Here is a 13,394-nt window from a genome sequence, read left to right as displayed (position 1 = left end):
TTCTGGTTATGTTGCTCTCCATTCTCCACTGGGAGACTGTTAGTTTCCTTGGAATCCTCATACCGTATAAGAGCCATATGTACCATTTACCACAGACTTGGGTTCAAATCGTGTTCAAATCATGTGGTAGCTAGGTAACACAATGCATAGAGCACTAGGGCCAGAGTCAAGAAGACCCAAACTAAAATCTAGCCTCAGATACTTAACTAGCTGTATGACATTGGGCAAGTCACTTAACCTCTATTTGCCTGAGTTTCCTCAATTGTAAAATGGGGGTAATAACAGCATTTACCTCTCAGGGTAATTGTGAGGATCAAATGAGATAATATTTGTAAAGTGTCTAGCACGATGCATGGCACACAGTAAGAGTGATATTAAATTCTTACTCCTTTCTCTGTCCTGTTTCTGACACTTAGAATGGTGACTATGGGCTATTTACCCAGCCCTTCTAGGTCTTTATTTCCTCCTGCGTAAAATGAGGAGGGTTGACTATGATGACCTCTGAGGTTCTTTCTTGCTCTAAATCTGAGATCTGATGACCCTATGGGCTTAACCGAGGCAAGGGGAGAATTATCAATATTACTTTGATAAGAACCTTAGTCATCTTTTCTGATACTGGAATGGACACTGAGACTGAGAAGTCCTGACTTGAAGTCCTACCTTCATCACTTGCTACCTACGCAGCTTTGGGAAAGTCACTTAACTGTCCCCAGACTCAGTTTCTAAATTTGTAATATGGGAACAATCTTACTTGGACTACCTGTCACTGAAGGACTATTGTGAAGGGCAAATGAAATCACAAGGTGATCTGTGACCCAGAAAGAGCTATATAAACGCAAGTTATTATTTTGACCCAATAATGTACTTTTCAGCACCAATGAATATTTCTCTCTAGCATGGACTGAGATAACTATCTTGCTAATATATGATCTGTGTGTGAACATGATATGGTCGAAAAGAAAGCCGAAAAAGTAAATGAGAGAGAAGGAGAGAGAGAGTGAGAATATGTCTAGCACACACAGGTTTATTTGTGACTGAAATTAGCTTTTTTTAATAATAGTTTATATCAATTCAGGGTGGAAAATGGTTTGGAAAAAATCATTATTTTGGTTCCATTCAAGTGCAACTCAAACAAGGTGTTTTTCTTTAAAGGATCCATTTCAAGACGAAAAATGCTTGGCTTTAGCTTATTTCTTTGCATTGATGTTAGCTTCATCCATGTCAAAGAAGGCCTGTTTTGCATCATTTAGCAAAGGCAGAGTAGGTGGGAGAGGTTTGCTTGAAAAAGTCCCTTTCTACATGCTGGGGTGTGGTATGAGAAAAGGACTGGGGAAAGGCCAAATAAGGGCAAAGGGCCTTTGTTGTATGCAAATTGGTCATCCTTTATTTCTTGCCTTATTTTCTTGGTCCTGAAAATGCTGACTTGGGGAAAAGGTGGTTGAGAAGGAAAGAGTTCCTAGTGGGCAATCTGTGTCTTTGCTCTGACAAGTGGTTCTTACCAGTAAGACAAGAGGAAGGAAAGGTGATATTGTGATGGGAAGTGGGCCACCAGTGGAACTAGTGATCCACGATGCTGCCAGTTCAATTTAACCCAGTAAGTATTTATTAAACACATACTATGTTGCAGGTACCTAGTACTATGCTAGGGAGAGAAGCACAAAGAATGAAATAATTCTTACTTGTACTAGGGGCATGTATAAAAATATTTCACATAAAGATAAATTGAATAAATACAGATATGTACAAAGTAGTTAAATACCAGGTAGTTTGGGGGTCAGGGCACTAGCAGCTATGGGATCTGGAAAGACTTGGTGCTTAAGCCATGTCTTAAAGGAAGAGAGGGATCTTATGAAAAGAAGGTAAGGAGGGAGTTCATTCCACGCCTGGAGATGGCTGATAAAAAGGGACAAAAATGGCATATGGAGTATAGCATATGAGAAAAGGCCAATTTGGCCACAGAACGTAGGAGAGGGAATAGTATTCAAAGAGTTTGGAAAGATAGGTTGGGGCCAGGTTGCACAGGGTTTTAAAAGATAAGCAGATGAATTTCAATTGAATTTTCAATTCAATATCAAAGATACTTCCTAGCCTTGAATAATAAGGTGATGTACTTTTTGAAAAGTGAGGAGGCCTTATAAATAGGGCTGTCCTTAAATGAGGACAGAGGCTAGGCAAATCACCTGCTTCTGCCATTTTTCATAACAGGTCAAATAAAATTTAATTAAAATGAACATTGAGAATAATCTGGAAAGAAAGAGTTGAAAACAGTCAACTGAAAAGTGGACATCATAGGATCAGAAATCTAGAAGGGTCCTTAACAGTCATCAGATTCAACCCTGTCATCTTATAGACAAGGAAATTGAGGCCCAGAGTGAGTTTGCCAGAGGTCACCCTGGTTGTCAATGCCAGAGCTGAGCTTTAAACAGGGTCCTTTGACTACTAAGCCATTGCTTTTTTTACAGTGCCATGCTGCTGGTGGGGTAGTGAGTGGGGAGGGGCAGGATGATTTGTTTTGTCTACTTTAATTTGGTAATAGGTGAGGTTGGGCTATCTCATTCTGGCATTCCAGCTACCTCTCTGAATCACTACCTGTCTATGAATCTATTTTGCCAGGAAAGTGTTTATTCTTTTTTTTTTTTAGTTGTGTCTGACTCTTTGTGACCCCATTTGGGGTTTTCTTAGCAAAGATACTAGAATGTGGTTTGCTATTTCCTTCTCTAGCTCATTTTACAGGTGAGGAAACTGAGGTAAATAGGGTTAAGTGATTGACTCAGGGTCACACAGCAAGTAAATGTCTGAGGTCACATTTGATCTCAGCAAGATAAGTCTTTCTGACTTCAGGACCATCATTCTATTCATGGTGTCACTGAGGGGTAAAGCATGGGATCCTAGGCTAATTTACCCAATTTGTCACATCTCTAGGATTCTTTTGTTCTCATGGGCCTTACTTGAGCAGGGTGTTTTAAATAGATATTTTTAACGCACTTCTATGTATTTTTAGGGTTGTCTAAAAAGTTCTTTCCTTTCTGCCAGTATAAAAGAGAGCAGAAAGAGGTTGGTAATTCGCCTTCAATGCCCTAGAGTCTGGAGAGGAAAAGAGGGAGATGACCAGCTGAGAAAAAACAGTTGGAACATCAGCTCTTCCTAAAAGTCAGACCTACAAGCTGTCTATCAAACACCATACCTAAGATGTAGCTCTTTGTTCCTGTCCCCAAAACATCATCTGTTCAGTCTCAACACTGATACATTTAACCTTCTAGGAAAAAGCACCCTCTGTTCTTAGGAACATCACTCATTTGTTAGTAGCTGTGGTGCCAGTACTCTCAAGGCCACTTGGGCACACAGTCTAAAATAAAGCCTTGAGAAGCTTTCATCTGCTCTGGCCTGAATTCATCATTGTGAGGCCTGGCTGAGGTGGGGGGAAGTGACGGGAAGGTGATCTTTTAAGAGGAAGCTTTTAAGGAAAAAGTGGAAGCTTCAGACACATTGGAAAGGGTCTTGGTATTCTATCTGCTTCTTTTGCTCCCTGATTCCTGGAATGCTTTCCATTCATATTTTGACACTTTCTTCCCATTCCCCCTACCCTCAGCAATAGAACTTTACACCTAAATGCTCCCTAGGAGAGAGAGCACAGGAAGGAAAAACTCACTCGCTCCAGAGAGTAAATGACTGATATCCAAACCTGACCTCAGAGCTGAGGTTGGGTAAAAAGGAGCAGAGAGAGAGTGAGCACAGGAGGCCTTGGCTATGCAAAGGGAGTGAGGACAATATCACAAAGGGAGGAAAAAATGCAGAAAGAGGAGGCTGGCCATGATAAGAACATACTTTATCAACATCACGATTTTGCTGAGGTCCCCAGGTGCCAAATAAATGTGCCCACCAGCCGTTTGAAACACTATCCATTAAGTAAGAGAAAAGACATAATTTTCATCAGATTTGAATTCTGTCAGACATCCTAGTCCCTAGAGGTCTGCATATCATGTATATATTTACAAGAAATTAGTTTCTTCCCCAGAGACCTTGGAAAAATAGAATTATTCCTGACACCAAATCTAATCTTCTAGTCACTATCCATATCTTATTCATTGTGCTAACATCTCATTAATTTGGGTAATGTAGATAAATTACTCTTATTGATTATCCATAATAATTCAACTCTTTGATTATGATAATGTAGGAGAGAAGAAGGATGGATAATATAAACATAATGGATAATCCAAAAAACATTTTTTGCTTGGCTTTGAAATTCAGTCTTGTTTAATTACAAGGGTAATGATAGTGGGAAATCCAAGGGATACCCAGAGAGAAGAATTTATATAAGGTGCCTGATTGCATGGGCAATGCTTGTAGAGGGGAAAGGCAGAGAAAGAGGATTGTCAAAGCCATGGGGACATGGTCAGAAAAGGGAAAACTGCTAGGGGGAATAGTTTGCAGGGACAAAAAAATTGAGTTTGGTTTTCTTCATATAGAGCAGGTTTATGGAGTAGCTGACTGGATAATTAGACAGCCATAAAATACAATACAATAATACTCACCTACTCACCCACCAATACTTATTACTCACCTACTGTGTATAAAACATTCTGCTAGATCATGGCGGAGATACAATGTTGAGGTAAGACATGGTCTTTGCCACCAAGGATTTTATAGTCTATTGAGAGGTGGAATATGTCAACACAGAAAGTAAACAATTTTACACAATAATTAGAGATTTATTCAACAAAATACTATTTGTGTTCTGAGGGTGAAGAACAGACCAATCTAGAGAATTAAAGAAGGCTTCTTGGAGAAGCTGACATGTGAGTTGAGTATTAAAGTTTGGGTAGGAATTCAACAAGTGAAGAGATGGAGGGAGGGAGCACCAATTCCTGTGGGAGTTTTGTTTGTTTTTTTATTCCTCATCCTACTTAACTTCTCCGAAGCTTTTGACACTACTGACCACCACCATCTAATGGATACTTTCCCTTTCTTCAGTGTCAGAGATACCACACTATGCTGGTTCTTTTCTTACTTCTAATTATTCCTTTGTCTATGTGTGACTGTGTTCTCATTTTCTTCCTGATCCTTAAAAAGGGAGTATTCTCCAAGGTTTGTCTTTGGGCTTCTCTCCTGTCCCCTCCTCCCCTTTCCTTTCCTTTCCCCTCCCCTTCTCTCCTCTCTTCTCGATCTACCTGTTCTCCCTTAGCAAGATCTTTCGCTTTCTTACATAGCAACTACTATATGAATGGCTGCCAATTCCAGGTTGTCAATATTAACCTCTTTTTTAAGCTACAGGCCATTTTCATGTTCCATGGCACCTTACTCTTAACATGTCCAAAACTGAACTCATTATCTTTCCTATTAAACCTGATCTTCCTCCGTGACTTTCTGATTTTTATCTGTGGCATTACCTACAATTCACCTGGGCTCTCATGCTGCTTACCTTGGGATTGATTTCACTCTTCCTTCTCCCTCACCTTTCATATCTAGTAGTCTATATCCCAGACCAGACTAAATCTAGATCCAAAATATTTCTTATTCTCGTAAGATCATCGATGTAAGAGCTGGAAAGAACCTTAGAGGCCATCTTGTTCAAGCCCTCATTTTATAGATGAGGAAATTGAGGCCCAGGGATATTAGATGATTTGTTCAGGATCTCTCTTTCCACTGTTATCACCTTAATACAGGTTCTCATTCCACCTATTTGGACTGTTGAAATAGCCTCCTTACAGGGTTTATGGCTATCCGTCTACTCCTATATAATACATTTTACATTCTGGTGACAGAATATATACACACATATCACAAGCACACACATATGTATATGTATGAGTGTATGTATATTATATATATATAGGTGTACATACATACACATAATATGTATGTGCACATATACATGAACATATAATATAAACATATACATGCATATATACATATATACACATATGGACAAGGGATTAAAAAGGATACACACACATATCTATCTATCTATCTATATATGCAACCATTTATAGGTGATACATACATATGTGTGTGTGTGTCTGTGGTGTGTGTGTCTGTGGTATGTGTGTGTGTGTGTGTATGTGTGTGTGTGTGTATAGACAGATAGACATATGTAATTTTATAGAGGGTGTCCTTATGCTTCCAAGACTGGAAGTACAGCGGCTATTCACAGGCTCAATTCTGATCAATGTAGAATCTTTAACCTGCTCCATTTTTCTGGCCTGGGCTGGGTAACCATATTTTAGGCAGCCTAATGGCCCTCACTCCTGGGAACATATCATATTGGCATCGGACTTAGCAAGCCCAGTAGTAGGGACTTACAGGTATGTACCACCGTACCCACTTCAGAATAATATTTCTTAAGCACAGATCTAATTAGTCATTCCTCTATTTCAAAATCTTCAGTGCTCCCTAGTGCCTCCTGAGGAAAGTTCAAACTCCATCTGGCATTTAATGGCCTTCTTGATTTAGCACTACCTTACCTTTGCTGCTTTCTGTCATAAATACTCCCTTCCACAAACTGTATACCAAAGAAACCAGATAACTAATTGCCCTTCCCCTCTTGCCATCACTCAACAAACCACATATTTCTCATGGAACACTTAGGCCTACATGAGATAGAAAACTGACAGTCTTATGTAGGATTTCTACTAGCCCTTTGATGATTCCCCCAAATATAATAGCAAGATCCAGTTTCACTCTCATTCCTTATTCATATGGCCTGGGCTGGAACAGAAAGCCCCTGGAGAGAATGCTATGTCTCTCATGTCTGGCTGTGCAAGCTGCAGCATTCTTGACCTCAGAGGACCATTGAAACATGTGGGAGTCCATGTTCTGAATGTCACAAAGAATCAGAGCCCCTGGAATCCTCCTCTAACAGACAAAGGGCCATTATGTAACTATCCATTATTTTATTCCTTCTTTGTGCCTTTTTTTGCTTCATGTTCTTTTAGGCTATCTCTACAGGCCTTGAGAAGGGAAACAAGGTGAGGTAAAATGTTTTTTTGTGTGGATTTTTTAAAATCCCTTGCCCATTCTTCTTTTCAAGTATTTTCTCTTTTAAAATGCTTTTGGTCTTTGATTCAGACCGATCATAGTTTTCATTGAAAGAATAATCATCAATTTGCAGCACAGCTGGTCACTCTGTTTCGCTGGCTGGTCAGAGAAAGTATTATTATTAGAAATTTTCTCCAGGCTCCAAGGGGGAAAGAGCAGTGATTTGTTCTACTGTTCTGGGCATAAAAGAAAGGTGAGAAATTCACTTTTTTCTTTCAGCTAGTATGTCTGAGGACCTCAAGCAATCTGGTTGGGCCCAGTCATTGCCTAGGATAGCAGGTTTATTGATTGAGATCAATTGTGATAAGGCCTCCTACGACAGACAGAGTTCTGTAGCTGGCTCTCTGTCAATCTTCAGCAGGGAGTTCATTATGAGGGATAGTGGACCAAAATAGAAGACTTATATGTTGTGCTGTGGGGGGTGCTTTCTGTATGTGGGAGGAATCTGTCCATTCTGCATATGCTTCCTGCTGCTAACATGATATCTCAGCTCCTCTTTCAGTAGGCTATGTCTGAGTAAAGTGGAAGAGTTTCTGGTCTTTGAGTCAGAAGATTGAGATTTGAGATCTGGCTTTGTTGCTTCTTAGTTGTGGGACCTCAAGCAAGTCATTTAAAATTCCTGACCCTCAGTTTCCACACCTGTAAAATGGAAATGATATACTTGTGCTCCTTCACAACAGGGTTGTCATAAGGAAAACTGTTTGGACACCTTGATCTACCATAGATATCTGAGTTGTTACTGTTTTCTCCTTTGGTCAAATAATAATTCATATCTATGCAACAACTATTTTCATCAAAAAAACCTTATTTTCATCAAAAAAACCTGATATCTTTGGTTTCTACATCATCTTTCTGAATATACTTTTCCCTTCCCCAATAAATCATCCTTTCTAATCAACATTTTGAAAAGAAAGAAAATAGTGGTTTAGCAAAACTAACAAACATATCAATTATGTTTGAAAGATACGTGCAGTATATTAGACCTATAGCCATCTTTCTCTCTGTCTCCCACACAGAGACAGGAAAGTAGGTTTTCTTAAGTCTTATTCAAAGACAAGCTTGGTCATTATAATTATATAGTATTCCTTTACTTCAAAAAAAGAAAAAAAAAGCTTTCATTGTTGTAGTCATGTGTATTACCTTTTCAGTTTTGCTTTCTTCACTCTGCATCATTTCATATTATTTATCCAAGGCTTCCCTGAATTCTTCATATTTATCACTTATTATGGTACGGTAGCAGTCCATTACATTTCTATGCCACAATTTATTTAGCCATTTTTTAATCAATGAGCATTGACTTTGTTTCCATTTCTTTGCCACCACAAAAAGTACTGCTTTGATTATATTGGTGTATGTGCAGACTCTTTGTCTGTCTTAAGCTCATGGCAGGATAAACCTTGCAGTGAGATCTCTAGGTTTAAAGATATGGAGTGCTTTGTATTTTTGAAAACACTTCCCTTTCATTTGATTCTCAAAATAATCCCTAAAAGGAAGCAATGCAGACATTATTACTGCCACTAATTCAGATGAACAAACAGGTTCAGACAGTGTAAGGGATTTGACCAAGGACCAAGGTGTTCAACTATTAGGAATTGAGGATTCTTTCTTTTATACCATAGCACCCCTTAGGAAAAACTAGATTACTTGCACCTCAATTTCTGTGGCATTTTCCCTTTAAGCAAAGTCCTCAAATGTCTTTTTGAGCATTAAAACCCTATGATATGGATTCCTCAAGTCACACAGGGCTCCTTACACCATTTGCAAATAGATATTTCTGAGATCTGTGTTACTATTATTTGACAAGGGAGGTGAGGATAGATAACATAGAGTTTGGCAGAGGAAGTAGGGGATGACCTTTTAATGGTCTATTAACAATTGATAAAATTATCTTTGTTTTTTTTGACAGGCAATTCAGATTAAATGACTTGCCCAGGGTCATGCAGCTAGTAGGTGTCTGAGGCCATATTTGAACTCAGATTCTCCTGACTCCCGGGCCAGTGCTCTATCCACTATGCCATGTAACTGCCCTTGATGATTTTTATTAATAATCTATTCTAACGTCTAGATTATAAGAATTCCTTAGATTTGATTCCATTTGGATGGGTTAAAAAGTGAGTATAATAGCTAGGCATTATGTACTGGTCACTCTCATGGGAAAGCTCTTTTCATATGTCAAAGGATTTTGTCCACAACTAAATCTTAAGGTTCTTTTGGTCAGGTCTTCTATTATATGTCTTGAAACACCTACGTGTGGTAGTTGTTCCATAAATACTAACTGAATGAATGAATGAATGAATGAACAAGAAAATGAATTGTGAATCTTGGCACTCAGCCCAATCCCCTTGTTTGGCTCAGTCTGGATCCCCTTATACGGAAAGCATTAAAACTACTATTGATATGGAAGTCCTTTGAAGGTATGTAGTATGTTGAAGCGGTGAGTTTCTAAAGCTTGGCTGACCATTTGAAATTGCCAAGCTTCTTTGCTAATTTCTCTAACCACGGGCTAGGGCAGAAAAACTAGCCAAGGTTTCTGCTTTGGCTTCTGAACAGTGGGATTTCAGCAGCTCAGAGCTGAGAAGACAGCAAAGAAGCAGAACTGAAAGTTAACTTTTATGACATTGTATTAATCACTGCAGTATATAATAAAAAGTTACAAAAGGAAAAAAAGAGTTTGTTGTTTTTATTATGTGACTCACCGAAGTAAACAAGTTATCATAATCATTCCAGCAAAACTAGGAAACCCTATCTCCTTTCCTTTACATTAGCTTGCTCCTGTTCAGTAAGTACGCTTGTACAGGGCAGCTAGTTAAATATTGTTCGTGTTCTTTTCACTTTAGGCAGAGATGCTTTTCACTACCATACTGTTCCAAACCTAAGCTTTAATTTCCCCATCTGAAAAATGGACTTTGTAAGCCATAAAAAGCCTTATGGCTCTAGATCCATCGTTTTATTTTCCTAGATAGAGAACTCTCTTCATCAAAGAAAATTGACCATTAGCCTGTTACTTAGTGTGTTTGGTGAGCTGAAAGGGTTAGGTGACATACTCATGGGCACACAGTTTGTGCCAGGAGCAGGACTTGAACCCAGAACTTCCTAAAGTCAAGCTTTCTATCCCCTATGCCATACTGCCTCTTATGTTATAAAAAAAGTGATTTTTTATTATTATAGTAGTGTAAATCATTCTTTTACAGAATTCCAAATTGAGGACTTTTCTTCTTGAAGTAAATATTTCTTTAAAAAGTGTTTAGGGGAAAGAGATTATGAACCATTACGAAATACTGAGATCTTGCCATCTGATAATCAGGTGGAGGAGTTGAAGAAGACTAAAAAGGGACTGATGTTATATATTTGAGGGGTTATAATAATAGTTACTAGTTAGCAACTATATAGCACTAAAAGGTTTGCAAAATATTGACTCATTTTATCCTCCTAATGACCTCAGGGGGTAGGTGCCATTGTCCCCTATTTTATAGATGAGGAAGCTGAGGCAGACAGAGGTTAAATTTCTTGTCCTGGGTATAGCTAGAAAGCATCTGAGGCCACTTTTGAACTTGGTCTTCCTTCCTCCAGGTCCAGTGTTCCGTCTACTGCGCCATCTAGCCATGCAAGAGGAACTGCACTTTGTGTCTTGTCCCACATGGCAAAACTAGGTAAAGTAAGAGTAAATCACTCTCAGGACTTCACCATCATACTTTAACCATTGCTGAGTTTTCCTTGAACTTCTTTTTTGAGAAAGGGCCCAGACCAGTCCTCCTTCATTCTCCCCACTTGCCATGTACTTTACCTGCCTTTCCCCCTTTTTCAGCTCCCTTTTATGTGTTTCCCTATTAGAATGAAAGCTCCTTGAGAGTAGGAACTCTCTTTTGGCTCATATTTGTATCTCCAATGTTTAGCACAAGGCCTGGTAAATAGTTAGTACTTAGTAAATGTTTGTTGACTGACTTGAAGCAATGAGTAGGTGTTTCAAAGAGGCAAGTTTAGGTCTGACATACATAAAGAAAAAAAAAACAACACAACTTCCTAATAATACTACCTATTCAAAGGTTGGATGGGCTGCCATGGTAGGTAGTGATTTTCCTATAATTAAAGTTGTTTTAGCAAAGGTTGGATGACTATTCGCTAAGTTTCTTGTGCAGTGGCTTTTGTTCCATTATAGTGTTGAGGTTTAGAAATTTAGGGGTGCTGGGACCCCAAAATCATGACACGTGGGTCCTGCCCAAAAGAATTCAACCCAAGCCTTCTTTCAGCCAAAGTCAAGGTTTATTAAAGATGAGCCATATAGGTCAAACTCTTAAGGAATCTGACCATTTTTGACATCTGTAAGGACAACCAGGCATGAGGAAGTCTGAGCCCCTAAATGGCAGCCAGGATGCATCTTACACACAGAAAGACTATGGGAGTGGCCAAGTAGTTTGTGTAGGGGAGGTGCTAGGAGAGTAAACTGGGGTGACTGGGGGGAGGGTCCTGGGAGAATCTCCATGGGAGTGTCTGGGAGGTTGAATGGAGTCTGGATAAGATCAAGGATGGTAATAATAACCCAGGACTATCAGGCCAGTAATAGACAATAGAGAGCTAGACTTCAATTAGGTTAACAAAAAATTGGGAGATTGAGAGTAGGTGATAAGGAAGAGCTAGTTGATAGGAATAAGAATAAACTCTGGAGACTGCTAGGCTTCCTTGACCAGGTAAAAGTTCAAGTAGGGTTCAAGGAAGGGTCTTTTTTTTTGCAGGGGGAGAGCATCTTGGGCCCATACCCCATCAATAGCATACTGCCTGGGGTTACTCTCCAAACACAGATGTGAATGTACAGGCTGTGGTTACCATGTTGATTGCTTTTCCCCTCAGAAATATAAGGGTAACACTGAAGGGATGGGGGCTCTAGCACTGTTGCTCATGAGCATCCACAATTGTGCTTTCCATTGATAATAAGTTTGGTAATTAGCTTTTAGAAAACATTTATTTTTTAGAAGATATTTTTATTTATTTGGTTAAATATTTCCCAATTAATTGTAAAAATTTTTAACATTCATTTAGAAAAATTTTTTTTAGTTCCAAATTCTTTCCTTCCATCCTGTCCCTTCTGTCTCCTTGAGAAGGCAAACATTTGATATCAATTATATATTTATTCTTCAATTTGCATTCAGAGTTCATCTGTTCTCTCTCTGAGGTAGAGAGTATTTTTTATCATGGGTCTTTGGAATTATCTTGGATCATTATCTTGATCAGAGTAGCTAAATCTTTCACAATTGATCATCCTTAAACTATTGCTGTTACTATGTATAATATTCTCCTCGTTCTAATCACTTCGCTTTAGCAAAGGTATTTATTAAGATGATATATTAAAAATAGATGGTTAAAAATTCTATTCCCTCATCCCCTCACCAAACCTGGTGTTCATTCTCCCCTTACAAAAACAAAGTCCCCAGAGAGAATAGGCTTAAACATTTCCCCCCTTCCTTTTAAAATTAAATTATGTTTTTTCAATTAAAATATTTTTATCTACTTCCCATCTCACCCCTATCATTAAGGAAAGGGGAAGAAAAACAAAACCCTTTTAACAAATACGGAGAGTTAAACAAAATAATTTTCACGCTTGCCATGTCCAAAAATGTATACCTCATAGTGCACACTGAGTGCATCACCTTTACGTCAGGAAGGAGGTAGCATACTTCATCACTAGTTCTCTGTAGTCATGATTAGGCATTGCATTGGTCAGAGTTCTTAAATCTTTCAAAGTTGTTTATCTTTACAATGTTTTTATAATTGTATAATTTTTTTTTCTCCTGATTCTGCTCACTTCACTCTTTATCAGTTCATTTCCATCTTTCCAGGTTTCTGTCAAACCATCCCTTTCCTCATTTCTTATAACACACTAGTATTACTTTACATTAATATATCATCATTTTAGCCATTTCCCAATTAAAGGATGCCCCCCTTTTCCACTTCTTTGCCATTAAAAATAGCTGTTATAAATATTTTTTTATATAGCTGTTGTAACAGTTGCCTCAAGACTAGCAGATCTTACACATAAAAAGCCAGGTCTCAATGAGCAGGCCTAGGCCATTTCAGTATTTCGCTTTCTCCAAAGACAAAACAGAAGATAGAAATGTCTCTGCAGCTATCCCTGTGAGGCTTCATGGAAGCCTAGCAGGAACTCAGCATAACAGCACTGAGTACAGAAGAAGGGAAATACTGGGCCATGGTGAATTCTTGTTTTGAAACACTAGAATTGACAAGGATATGTTTTTTAAAATGAAAATAGTTCATTTAGCAGTATAGCCATGTTGTGTTCTGGGCAGCTGGATTTCCCATGATGGAAAGACACTGATCCGATGTTAGCTGAGCAGGGGAGGAGA

At 38.7% G+C, this 13,394-nt stretch overlaps 1 protein-coding gene across 6 annotated transcripts in view; it reads right to left on the bottom strand.

Annotated features, from left to right (window-relative positions):
- Nucleotides 1–13,394, bottom strand: part of LOC114045195 (follicle-stimulating hormone receptor) — a 270,986-nt gene that overhangs the window by 211,849 nt on the left and 45,743 nt on the right. The gene's annotated exons all lie outside the window — the stretch shown is intronic.

The sequence above is a fragment of the Vombatus ursinus genome, unplaced genomic scaffold (genome assembly GCF_900497805.2).
Source record: "Vombatus ursinus unplaced genomic scaffold, bare-nosed wombat genome assembly UNPS02014778.1, whole genome shotgun sequence".
Classification (NCBI taxonomy): domain Eukaryota; kingdom Metazoa; phylum Chordata; class Mammalia; order Diprotodontia; family Vombatidae; genus Vombatus; species Vombatus ursinus.
Note: the sequence above shows the minus strand (reverse complement) of the source record. Positions and strands in the feature narration are given on the sequence as shown.